Raw genomic sequence first — 11882 nt, 5'->3', positions numbered from 1 at the left:
GTCTCTTATCTCCTGTTACAGTTTCTATCATTTAATTGGCATACTTAGACTATTCACATTTTAATAAATGATTGACATTGCTGACTTAACATCTGCCACATTTGTAAAGTTTTCTATTTGTTGCAGCTGTTTAACTTTGCCATCTCTTTAAAAATCTTCCATTCTTCTTCTGTCTTTTCTGGTTTTAGTTGAGAATTTTATGAGTCAGTTTCTATCCTTCAGTTTCATTCCTCTGTTAGCAATCAATTACACTTATAAAATTATTTTAAATGCTTGCCCTAGAGTTTGCAATATATATTTACAATGAATCTAAGTCTACTTTCAACAAACACTACACTGCTTATTGGCAATGGTTAGTATCTTTTAACAGTGTAGTCCCAATTCTTCCCTCCATTCCATATAAAATTGCTGTCATCCATCCCATTTATCCCTGTACTATACTCACCCAATACATTGTTATTATTATTGCTTAGGACACGGCTGAGCAACTTCATTTTCCCTTTTCACTTTCACGCATTGGAGAAGGAAATGGCAACCCACTCCAGTGTTCTTGCCTGGAGAATCCCAGGGACTGCGGAGCCCGGTGGGCTGACATCTATGGGGTCGCACAGAGTTGGACACGACTGAAGTGACTTAGCAGCAGCAGCAGAATAGTTACCTGTTAGATTGAGTGAGATCACTTTTCCCTTTCTGACAGTTTTTTTTTAGGCAGACCTGAGTTTTTTGTTGTTGTTGTTGATCAAACAGTGTGTAACACCTTCTCTTACTAACCAGTTTAAATCATTTTCTTCTGGAGGAGCTAAGATGGCAGAGGAATAGGACAGGGAGACCACTTTCTCCCTTACAAATTCATCGAAAGAACATTTGAACGCTGAGCAAACTTCACAAAACAACTTCTGACCGCTAGAAGAAGACATCAGGTGCCCAGAAAAGCAACCCATCATCTTGGAAGGGAGGTAGGACAAAATATAAAAGATAAAAAGAAAGACGAAAGAGCTAGGAACAGAGATGCGTCCCGGGAAGGGAGTCGTAACAGAGGAAGTTTCCAAACACCAGGAAACCCTCTCACTGGCGGGTCTGGGGGAAGTTTTCGAATCTCAGAGGGCAACCTAACTGGGAGGAAAAATAAATAAAACCCACAGATTACATGCCTAAAATCAACTCCCAGCAGAAAAGTACCCCAGACGCCCGCATCCGCCACCAGCAAGTCGGGATGGAACGGAGAGGAGCAGGTGGCATTGCTTAGGGTAAGGACTGGGCCCGAATGCCCTGAGGGCAATCGGAGGGAGCTAACGTGAGATAGCAACTTAAACTGTGAGATGGCAAGAGAGAGAGAGAAAATTAACCAGCCCGAACACACTGCCGGCAGTTCTCAGAACAAAAGGCCTGAGCAAGTCCAGAGAAGAGCTAGCCGGCTGAGGACCAGCCCATCCCCGCCGGAGGCAGGAGGCAGGGGGGAGGGGAAAGGGGCAAACTCGGCCCCAGAGACAGCACCCCTACCAAACTGCAAACAGGCTCCCAGTTTCTAACCAAAAACTTCCTGAGATTCTGGACGGTCGACATCAGCCAGGAGGGTCGCGGCTAGAGGGCAGCTCCTGAGAACAGACACAAGGCGCACGCACCAGACTGGCGCACATGGAAACTGAGGCTGGGACCGCGGAGGGGAGAAGGCGCGCCGCACCCGGGGAGAGTGCGCCCGTCAAGCTCCTGGCGGCCTGAGTTGCTCGGGCAGGGAAGGCACAAAACGCAGGCCCAACCAAGTCCACGCTTTTGTGGAGTACCCGAGAACTGGAACCGCATGCAACGCAGGGCCCGCTCCATATAGAGCAGCGGGGAGCCTGAGCAGTGTAGACGGGGAGAGCACACACCCGTGAGCGGGGCAAACCCAGTGTGGCCGGAACACTGCGAGTGCTCCCCACACACTCCAGTGATATTTGTCTGCAGCGCCCCTCCCTCCCCGCAGCGCGACTGAACAAGCGAAACTAAACAAGAGACCACCTCCGCCCGCCTGTGTCAGGGCGGGAATTAGACACTGAACAGACCGGCAAACAGAAGCCAAATAAACAAAGGGAACCGCTTCAGAAGTGACCGGTGCAACAGATTAAAATCCCTGTAGGTAACACCGACTACACCAGAAGGGGCCTATAGATATCGAGAAGCGTAAGCTGGAATGAGGAGCTATCTGAAACTGAACCGAACCCACACTGACTGCAACAGCTACAGAGAAATTCCTAGATATATTTTTACTTTTTTTTTAATTAAAAAAAATTATTTTTCTTTTTTTGAATTTTTTTCTTTTGTTTTCTTTTAAAATTCCCTATTACTCCTCCATTACTCCTTAACTTTCATTTTCATTTTCATATATTTTTACTATTTTTTTAATTAGAAAAAAAATTTTTTTCTTTTTTAATTTTTTTCTCTTATTTTCTTTTAAAGTCCTCTATTACTCCTCTATTACTCTTTAATTTTCATTTTCATTTCACTATAACCTTGCAAAAAAAAAGAGGCCCTATTTTTAAATCAAACTTCATATATATTTCTAAAATTTTTTGTTTTTGTTTTTAATATTGTATTTTTAAGAGTCTAACCTCTACTCTAGATTTTTAATCTTTGTTTTTCAGTATTTGATATCAATATCAGACATTTAAGAATCCAATATTCAGTACCCATTTTTACTCAGGAGTGTGTTCATTACTCTCTCCCACTTTTGACTCTCCGTTTTCTCCCTCAGATTAGCTCTATTTCCTCCTTTCCCCTTCTCTTCCCAATCCAATTCTGTGAATCTCTGTGGGTGTCTGGGCTACAGAGAACACTTAGGGAAAAAAGAACAGTGTAGATCTGTCTCTCTCCTCTTGAGTCCCGCTTTTTCTCCTCCTGCTCATCTCTATCTCCCTTCTTCTCCTCTTCTTCATGTAACTCTGTGAACCTCTCTGGGTGTCCCTCACGGTGGAGAATCTTCTCACCATTAACCTAGAAGTTTTATTATCAGTGCTGTATGGTTGGAGAAGTCTTGAGACTACTGGAAGAAAAAGACTGAAATCCAGAGGCAGGAGACTTAAGCCCAAAACCTGAGAACACCAGAGAACTCCTGACTACAGGGAGCATTAAGTAATAAGAGATCACCCAAAAGCCTCCATACCTACACTGAAACCAACCACCACCAAAGAACCAATAAGTTCCAGAGTAAGACATACCACGCAAATTCTCCAGCAACAGGAACATAGCCCTGAGCATCAACATACAGGCAGCCCAAAGTCACACCTAACACATAGACCCATCTCAAAACTCATTACTGGACACTCCATTGCACTCCAGAGAGAAGAAATCCAGTTCCATGCACCAGAACACGGACGCAAGCTTCCCTAACCAGGAAACCTTGACAAGCCAATGGTCCAATCTCACCCACTGGGTGAAACCTCCACAATAAAAAGGAACCACAGACCACCAGAATACAGAAAGCCCACTCCAGACACAGCAATCTAAACAAGATGAAAAGGCAAAGAAATACCCAACAGGTAAAGGAACATGAAAAATGCCCACCAAGTCAAACAAAAGAGGAGGAGATAGGGAATCTACCTGAAAAAGAATTTAGAATAATGATAATAAAAATGATCCAAAATCTTGAAAACAAAATGGAGTTACAGATAAATAGCCGGGAGACAAAGATTGAGAAGATGCAAGAAATGTTTAATAAGGACCTCGAAGAAATAAAAGAGTCAATTAAAAATGAATAATGCAATAAATGAGATCAAAAACACTCTGGAGGGAACCAACAGTAGAATAACAGAGAGAGAAGATAGGATAAGTGAGGTAGAAGATAAAATGGTGGAGATAAATGAAGCAGAGAGGAAAAAAGAATCAAAAGAACTGAGGACAACTTCAGGGACCTCTGGGACAATGTGAAATGCCCCAACATTTGAATCATAGGAGTCCCAGAAGAAGAAGACAAAATGAAAGGCCATGAGAAAATACTCGAGCAGATAATAGCTGAAAACTTCCCTAAAATGGGGAAGGAAATAGTTACACAGGTCCAAGAAACCCAGAGAGTCCCAAACAATTCCAGAAAAATAAATGACCCAATCAAAAAGTGGGCCAAAGAACTAAACAGACATTTCTCCAAAGAAGAGATTCAGATGGCTAACAAACATATGAAAAGATGCTCAACATCACTCATTATTAGAGAAATGCAAATCAAAACCACAATGAGGTACCATTACACACCAGTCAGAATGGCTGCTATCCAAAAGTCTACAAGCAATAAATGCTGGAGAGGGTGTGGAGAAAAGGGAACCCTCTTACACTGTTGGTGGGAATGCAAACTAGTACAGCCGCTATGGAGAACAGTGTAGAGATTTCTTAAAAAAACTGAAAACAGAACTACCATATGACCCAGCAATCCCACTTCTGGGAATACACACTGAGGAAACCAGATCTGAAAGAGACATGTGCACCCCAATGTTCATCGCAGCACTGTTTATAATAGCCAGGACATGGAAGCAACCTAGATGCCCATCAGCAGACGAATGGATAAGGAAGCTGTGGTACATATATACCATGGAATATTACTCAGCCATTAAAAAGAATTCATTTGAATCAGTTCCAATGAGATGGATGAAACTGGAGCCCATTATACAGAGTGAAGTAAGCCAGAAAGATAAAGACCAACACAGTATACTAACGCATATATATGGAATTTAGAAAGCTGGTAATGATAACCCTATATGCAAAACAGAAAAAGAGACACAGATGTACAGAACAGACTTTTGGACTCTGTGGGAGAAGGCGAGGGCGGGATGTTTTGAGAGAACAGCATCAAAACATGTATATTATCTATGGTGAAACAGATCACCAGCTCAGGTTGGATGCATGAGACAAATGCTCGGGCCTGGTGCACTGGGAAGACCCAGAGGGATCGGGTGGAGAGGGAGGTGGGAGGGGGGATCGGGATGGGGAATACATGTAAATCCATGGCTAATTCATGTCAATGTATGGCAAAAACCACTACAGTATTGTAATTAGCCTCCAACTAATAAAAATAAATGGAAAAAAAATCATTTTCTTCTTTCAAAGTCTACCTTAAACCGTATATTGGATAGCTAAAATTCAGGATTTTTCTGTAAGATATTACCAACCCAATACAATCCATCTTTCTTGATTAACACAACCCATACTTATTGTTCTTATTAATTAATTCAACAAAGATTTAACCCCTCCTCAGACAGTGAAGAATCCACCTGCAAGGTAGGACACCTGGGTTCGATCCCTGGGTCTGGAAGATACCCTGGAAAAGGGAATGGTTACCCACTCCAATATTCTTGCCTGGAGAATCCCATGGACAGAGGAGCCTGGTGGGCTATAGTCCACGGGTTTGCAAAGAGCTGGACAGAACTGAGAGACAAACACTTTTTCACTTTTTCACATGTGCTGGCTGTACACACAGTGCTGAGAGTACAATTACACAGCAGAAATCTTACTACCATCAAAGGTCTTGCACTTTAATATAGAAAATGGGCTTCCCAGGTGGTACAGTCATAAAGAATCTGCCTGCCAATGCAGTAGACTCAGGTTCGATTGCTGGATCAGGAAGATCCCCTAAAGAAGGAAATGGCAACTCACTCCAGTATTCTTGCCTGGAAAATACCATGGATAGAGGAGACTAGAGGGATACAGTCCATGCGGTCAGAAAATAGCCGGACACGACTTAGTGACTAAACAACCAGTCTTCTTGCCTGGGAAATCCCATGGACAGAGGAGGCTGGTGGGCTATGGTCCATGGGGTTGCAAAGAGTCGGAAACAACTGAGCAACAGATACTACTAGGCAGGTAAACAGTTATATTAGAGAACAAGAGGTCAGTAGTGGGTAGGTTGGGGATACTCTAGGACCATAAAGGAAAGGACTCTGACTGGATGCAACAAGAAGAGTTGCTTAGGGAAATCTCCCCAGTTAAGATGATACCTGTCTTCTCAATTCAGACTTTCCTATTTCTGGATACATTTCCCCATGATTTCTTTTTTTCTTTTAGAATGTTAAAATTCTTCTTTTCCAATAAACTCCTCTGCCATCAAAAACTATACCAATCTCCTCTATAATTAAACATATTTCACTTCACTTTTATGAATTTCTCAAGTCTTAGCTCATACCCCATTGCTGCCCCAGGGTTTCTCACATTTATGAACTGCTGCTGTCTGTACCATTAATTGGACATAAATTCTATGCTGCTTTGTATTGTTATTTTAGGTTCTCATTGTATGCATATCAATACATACAATAGAGTTTAATGAAAGGTCTTGAAAAGTCCCGAAAGACAGGGACCAGATTGATGTCATTAATTCTCTATAGCATTTAGTGTTGTATGCAAATCATAATATTTATTTCAATTTTATTTCAATACTTGATTACTGATTTTTATAAATCGTACTTCAGACATTTTAGGTATTTATTCATTCACTCATTCAGCAAGTATTTTGAACACCTATTACATGCAAAGCACTCTGCCAAGAGCCTTTGGGGACATAAGATTAATAATGTCAAGGTCATTAACTATCCGAGTTGCCAAAGCAAGATGGTCCATCCCTGCTCTACCCCAACCAACCCCCATCCCCACCACAAAAAGAATTATCCAGCTCAAAATGGCAATAGTGAGAAACTCTGCTAGATTATGAACTTCAACAGAAAATAAATGGAAAACTACAGCCAAAGAACTGGTAGTGAGCAGTATATCTATATAACTGGGTATTATTATTATAGAACAGATTGTAAATGCAGAAATATAAAACACTGTAGAAATATATAGAAATGATATAACAAAAGTAGGTAGGAAATGTGGGAAAGAAAATTGTATATAACATAGGTGTATTGATTCACACATCTTTTATGGCCATGCAACAGGATTTAGCACTGAACATCAAGTTACAGACTAAGCATATTTTAATATGCTTATATATATTGACACTGAAATAATATAATCAACTAAAATCAGGTGATAGAATGAAAAGGGGGAAGAAAAGGATGTATGCTAATTTTATCATTGCTTATAAGTAAGGAGTCAGTATATACCATATACAGAAATAGAGGATTAAGAGTATTATATAAAGTTATAATCATAAGTGGCTCTCCTTTACTTCATAGCATTTATCACAGGGTAGTTTCACATTTAATTATATGATTGTTGGATCTCACCAAAGGGTAACTAATAAAGAGAATTGGCAGAGTTCGTTTTACTCACTATTATATCTCCAGTTCTTAGCACTGTGCTTATAAATACAGTCAATTCTCATGATTCAGGGCAGTTCTGTTCTCCAGTCTCAGTGAGCACTGAATTATCCAACACTGAGCTATTACTTCTTGGGAAAATACAGGGTCAGGTTCTTGCAAGCCTCTGATCTCAACATTATCAGCAACCAATCAATACACACAACCTTGTTTTATATATGTTCCTATTTAAAGACACTTTAGATTGTTGATTCATCAACACTGAACTCTCAGCCAACAACACTGTAACTCGGGCCTAAAGGAAGATTATCTAAAGCATATGTTCTCTCTGGAAGGTACAACATAGCCTTCTTGTACTATACTTGGGGGCTATTTTGGACAATTAAATCACTAACCAAAAGTACAGAATTCAGAAATTATGGCACTATTTAGACTGGAAAGGTGGCAGTTGTTTATAGGAGCTAAAACAAGAAGGCAGAGCAGTATCCTTTTCCCACCACTTTTGGGAATATGTATGCTTTCACTGCCCTGGGTGTATCCAAGAATTACCATATACACCCTCTTGAAGCACACAGTCTCACTATTATAAAAGGAGAGAGAAAGAGCTCCATATACTGCTCCAAAGTGTTCTTCATGATATATTTTGGAGTTAAAAAGACAAAGCGTAGTACAATGTTCTGGGTTGGGGATTACAAATGAATTCTAGCAGTTAGGTAAATTCACTCCTACAGAATCCACAAAAAATGAGAATCAACTGTATTTGTAGAATGAATTAGATGTTACCATACTACACAAAAATCTGTAAGATGTAGTCGTTAGTGAGTGTCTTTATATTTATATTTATTTATTTGGCTGCTGCAACATGTGGGACCTAGTTCCCAGACCAGGCATCAAACCCTGGAGGCCCTGCATTATCAACTTGGAGTCTTAGCTACTAGACCACCAGGGAAGTCCCCAATGAGTGTCTTTACTGTGATGCTGAACTGTGCAGGTTGAGAAAATTCTATGAAAAACAAACAAAAAAAGCTAGCAACATATCTGATTAATATACATACCTGCATGGACTTTCTTCTGACATAAAGACAGCTTAGGGAGATTTGGAGGTAAAGGTCTTCGAAGAAGTTGTGGGTGTTTTTGCATTTTAATAATAAGTACTATTTGTCACAGCTGTGGGTGAAGAACTTAAAAAGTTTTTGAATATGTTTCAATTGTTGCTGAAAAATTCATTCGAATCCAGATTAAATCCTAATGAAAATCATTCTGTGCTAATACTATACTGAGTCCAAGCAGAATTCCTATAAAAGAAAAAGAGGGTAAGAAAAACAATTCCTTAAGCCTTCTAGAAAGAATCTAGATAAAATTCTGGCTTATAATTAACACAAAATTTAAAAATATATAGACTATTACCAATCAGGACCATCTTAAAATTTCATGTGTTAACCAAAAATTCAATCTGGCAGTGTTAATTTCAGCTAGTAAATACTGCTTTTCCAGAATGGTAGAAACGACATTCATTTTTTTCTCCTACCTCCAAAATGTTATAAATTTATAAATTTGGGAAGAGTTTTTGGTCAAAAAAGGTGAGGAAGTCCCTCCATGGCCTCTGAAAATCCACAATATCTAACTCTTCACCAAAAAGTTGTTTTCTTTCTGTAATAATGACTTACTTTAAATTCAATCACTAGTTGGGCCATAACTATTTAACCCCCAAATAAAATGCCTTCAGCATAATGAGATTTTCTACAGCCCCAGTCCCGATTAGTACTGTTTAGAAATGATGCCTTAAGATCGAGCCAAATATTGTGTGCTTCGTCGGGACAGTATCAAAGAGCCTGGCACATGGCTATTCCGTTGACAGTCTAGACGGGTACTCTCCGGAGCTCAAATGGCCTGCTTTATATCCTTCCAAAGATGACTTGGCACGCAAGCATTCACGATCTGTTTCCTGGTAGTACGTCCCACTTGATGCTGGTAATTTCCCGTTCTTATTTTTGGAAGAGGTGCTTGGAAACGTTGGACCCCTACGCTATCCTTTCGGGCAATCAGCTGCTTTTCAAAACAACCAGCTTTTCGTTTTTTAATCTCCTCTTCCTGGGAACGGAGGCAGGTTAAGGTGAAGTGAGGTCGCAGGTCTTCCGGCGGGATGCTGTCCCGAAAGAAAGCACCCAGGTCACCTTCACCCGCGGGCCAGGTGGGGCTAAGCGGACAAGTCTCCTAGCAACCAGAAGCCAATACCCACGGCCCGTCCGCCGGGCGCGCAGGCGCAGGAGGGGAGGGCGGGGCCGGGCGGGGCGCGCACCCGCCCGCGGAGCCCCGCTCAGCTGGTCCCGCCCCACCAGGCGGCGCGCGGAGCCCTCTCGCCTTCGTCGGCCGCTGTGCGGGGCTGCAGGAGAAGCCCGCTCCACGTGCACCTGCTGTACGGAACCCCGTGGTGACAATCGTTATTACTGCTTTTATTCTTAATGACAGTGACCACTATCATGTATTTACTTTTCTCACTTGCAAGATGTTTAACTCGGGTATCTGGGGTCCGGGCTGGTGTTCTTTCGTCCTGCACTTGGGCGCAGCTTTAGTCGCCTGGCTGATTTTGCAGGGCTCCCGAATAGCGAGCATTCTGTTTCTCTTCTTTTAATGCAACCTGTTTTGTCTTCCTGATCCTTTAAAGTTCTTCGCTGAAGATGAAACGTGTAGAAAGAAATAGGGTATAAAGGATCGAGCGGGCTTTGAAAGAAACCCATTTCTCACTGCTCTTGTTATTTATCCTGATTCATATCGTGATTTGTGTCCTCTGTCATGGTGTTGATGAACCTGTATGTATAGTGATCGATACATCGTGTGTGTTTGCATGTATGTGCATACGTCTCTTTGCAGATTTGAGGGAGAAAGTGTGAGAGAGAAAATTCATTAGCTAGATGTGTGAATCCCGACTCAGAAAGTAAAGTAGATAGAGCTTCCTTCTAGTCTTGTGTTTTGTTGTGCTTTATTTTATAAGTGTAGGAACTTTAGTAACAGTTGTGGGAAGATGAGACTTGTGTGTAAATCTTCGTAACTTTAGGGATCTTTCAAGATTTACTCCCTAACCAAGTCTTCCTTTTTCTTCGTAGGAACAAGCATATATTTTTAAACAGTCAATAAAAAAAAAAAAAAAGTGGAAAGGTAAAAAAGTATTTAATCAAATTCTGGGAAATATTCTGCACTTTGTTTTCCTTTGCATGTGGTTTCTTTTAATTTTAAAATAGCTATGTCCCAATTACACTGCTGCCCCAGACCATGAATTTATTCCATTTTTGTCTGTGTCCACTGCATAGATCAGTTAGCTTCTCAGAAAGATAAGAGAGTTGACAGCAAGCAAATCTGATTTGCTAGATTTTACCTCAAGTAATATGTGTTGTGCATATTTTGTAAGTGTGAAAGATGTTTATATTTTTACCCATAAAAAAGGTTTATGTTCCAATAGATAGAGTCGGGTTCCTACCTTCTTGGGGCTTCCCTGGTGGTTCAGATAGTGAAGAATCTGCCTGCAACGCAGGAGACATGGGTTCCATCCCTCGGTCAGGAAGATCCCCTGGAGAAGGGAATGGCTACCCACTCCAGTGTTCTTGCCTGGAGAATCCCATTGGCAGATGAGCTGGTGGGCTAGAGTCCATGGGGTCCCAAAGAGTTGGACTTGACTGAGAGACTAACGCTTTCACTTTTAACCCCCTCTGTCCTCATAAAAGTTGTTTCAACTGCAAGAACTACTGAGATTAAGTTTTACCCACCAGTGCTTGGCCTTTGAATTTTATGCTTAGGATTGCAATTGTCAAAAATCAAAGCGATATGCTCATCAATAGTTTTTTAAAAAATGCTTTGTCACGCATGCAATCAGGCATCAGGCTTCATTGCCTGCAGATTTCTTCTAGCAAATACCAGGCAGAAACTAGGGCTGATTAATATGTAACCTCCAGAGGTGTGAATATTTTGTCTTCCACTGCTTCCTACTTCTGTTACTTAGCATGGAACGTTTAGGCAAATGAGATTGTGATTATGAAAATTAAATTCATGGCTTGGTGTTATGTGTGTGTATATATATATACATATATATATATATCAGTTTTTCTAACACAAATTATATGCTTTATCTATGGAAATGATGTACAAGTGCAGGCCAGATTTAGAAAGTAGACATTACATTCAATTTGGGTTCTTTTATTATTTTTATTTGATTTATTAATTTAAAAAATTTTGGAGAGTATTGCTGCCTCAATCTCCTTTTCTCCTTGTTTTTGTTTAAATAATCATGTCTCTTTAAATAATACAACTCCCTCTTTGATTTTAAAGGCTTCCTTTACCTGATGTAGAGTACAGGCAGCCTTTGATTGTCCCATTAGCTTTGCAATTTGGCAGAACTGTGCGATGAAGCTTGTCAAACTGAACCACAACACTTTTAACAGATTGTATTCAGGAGGCCAAGGTAATGGTGAGTGCCAAGGCTGTGTACATCCTGCATTTTTTTAAAAAATGTTGCTAAAAATGAGATAAAAGCCTTATGCACAAGCAACCTTGTGCACCCTGCAGGTAGTGCTATTGATTTTTCTAATGAGTGGGGGATATTTGGGTGATCTCAGATTTGCTATTGGTGAAAAGACTCAGCTTTGTTGGAATGGTGTAGAAACTGTTGGTAGAAAT

General features: G+C 40.8%; 1 protein-coding gene across 1 annotated transcript in view; it reads left to right on the top strand.

Annotated features, from left to right (window-relative positions):
- Window positions 1-9609: 9609 nt before the first annotated feature.
- The window catches only part of LCP1 (lymphocyte cytosolic protein 1), a 97188-nt gene continuing 94915 nt past the window's right edge, over window positions 9610-11882 (top strand). The window contains exon 1 of the mRNA XM_043891921.1: window positions 9610-9630. The gene's annotated coding sequence lies outside the window, so the exon portion shown is untranslated. The remainder of the gene's footprint in view (window positions 9631-11882) is intronic.

The sequence above is a fragment of the Cervus elaphus genome, chromosome 30 (genome assembly GCF_910594005.1).
Source record: "Cervus elaphus chromosome 30, mCerEla1.1, whole genome shotgun sequence".
NCBI lineage: Eukaryota > Metazoa > Chordata > Mammalia > Artiodactyla > Cervidae > Cervus > Cervus elaphus.
The sequence above is the reverse complement of the archived record's forward strand: the minus strand, read 5'-3'. Positions and strand labels throughout refer to the sequence as shown.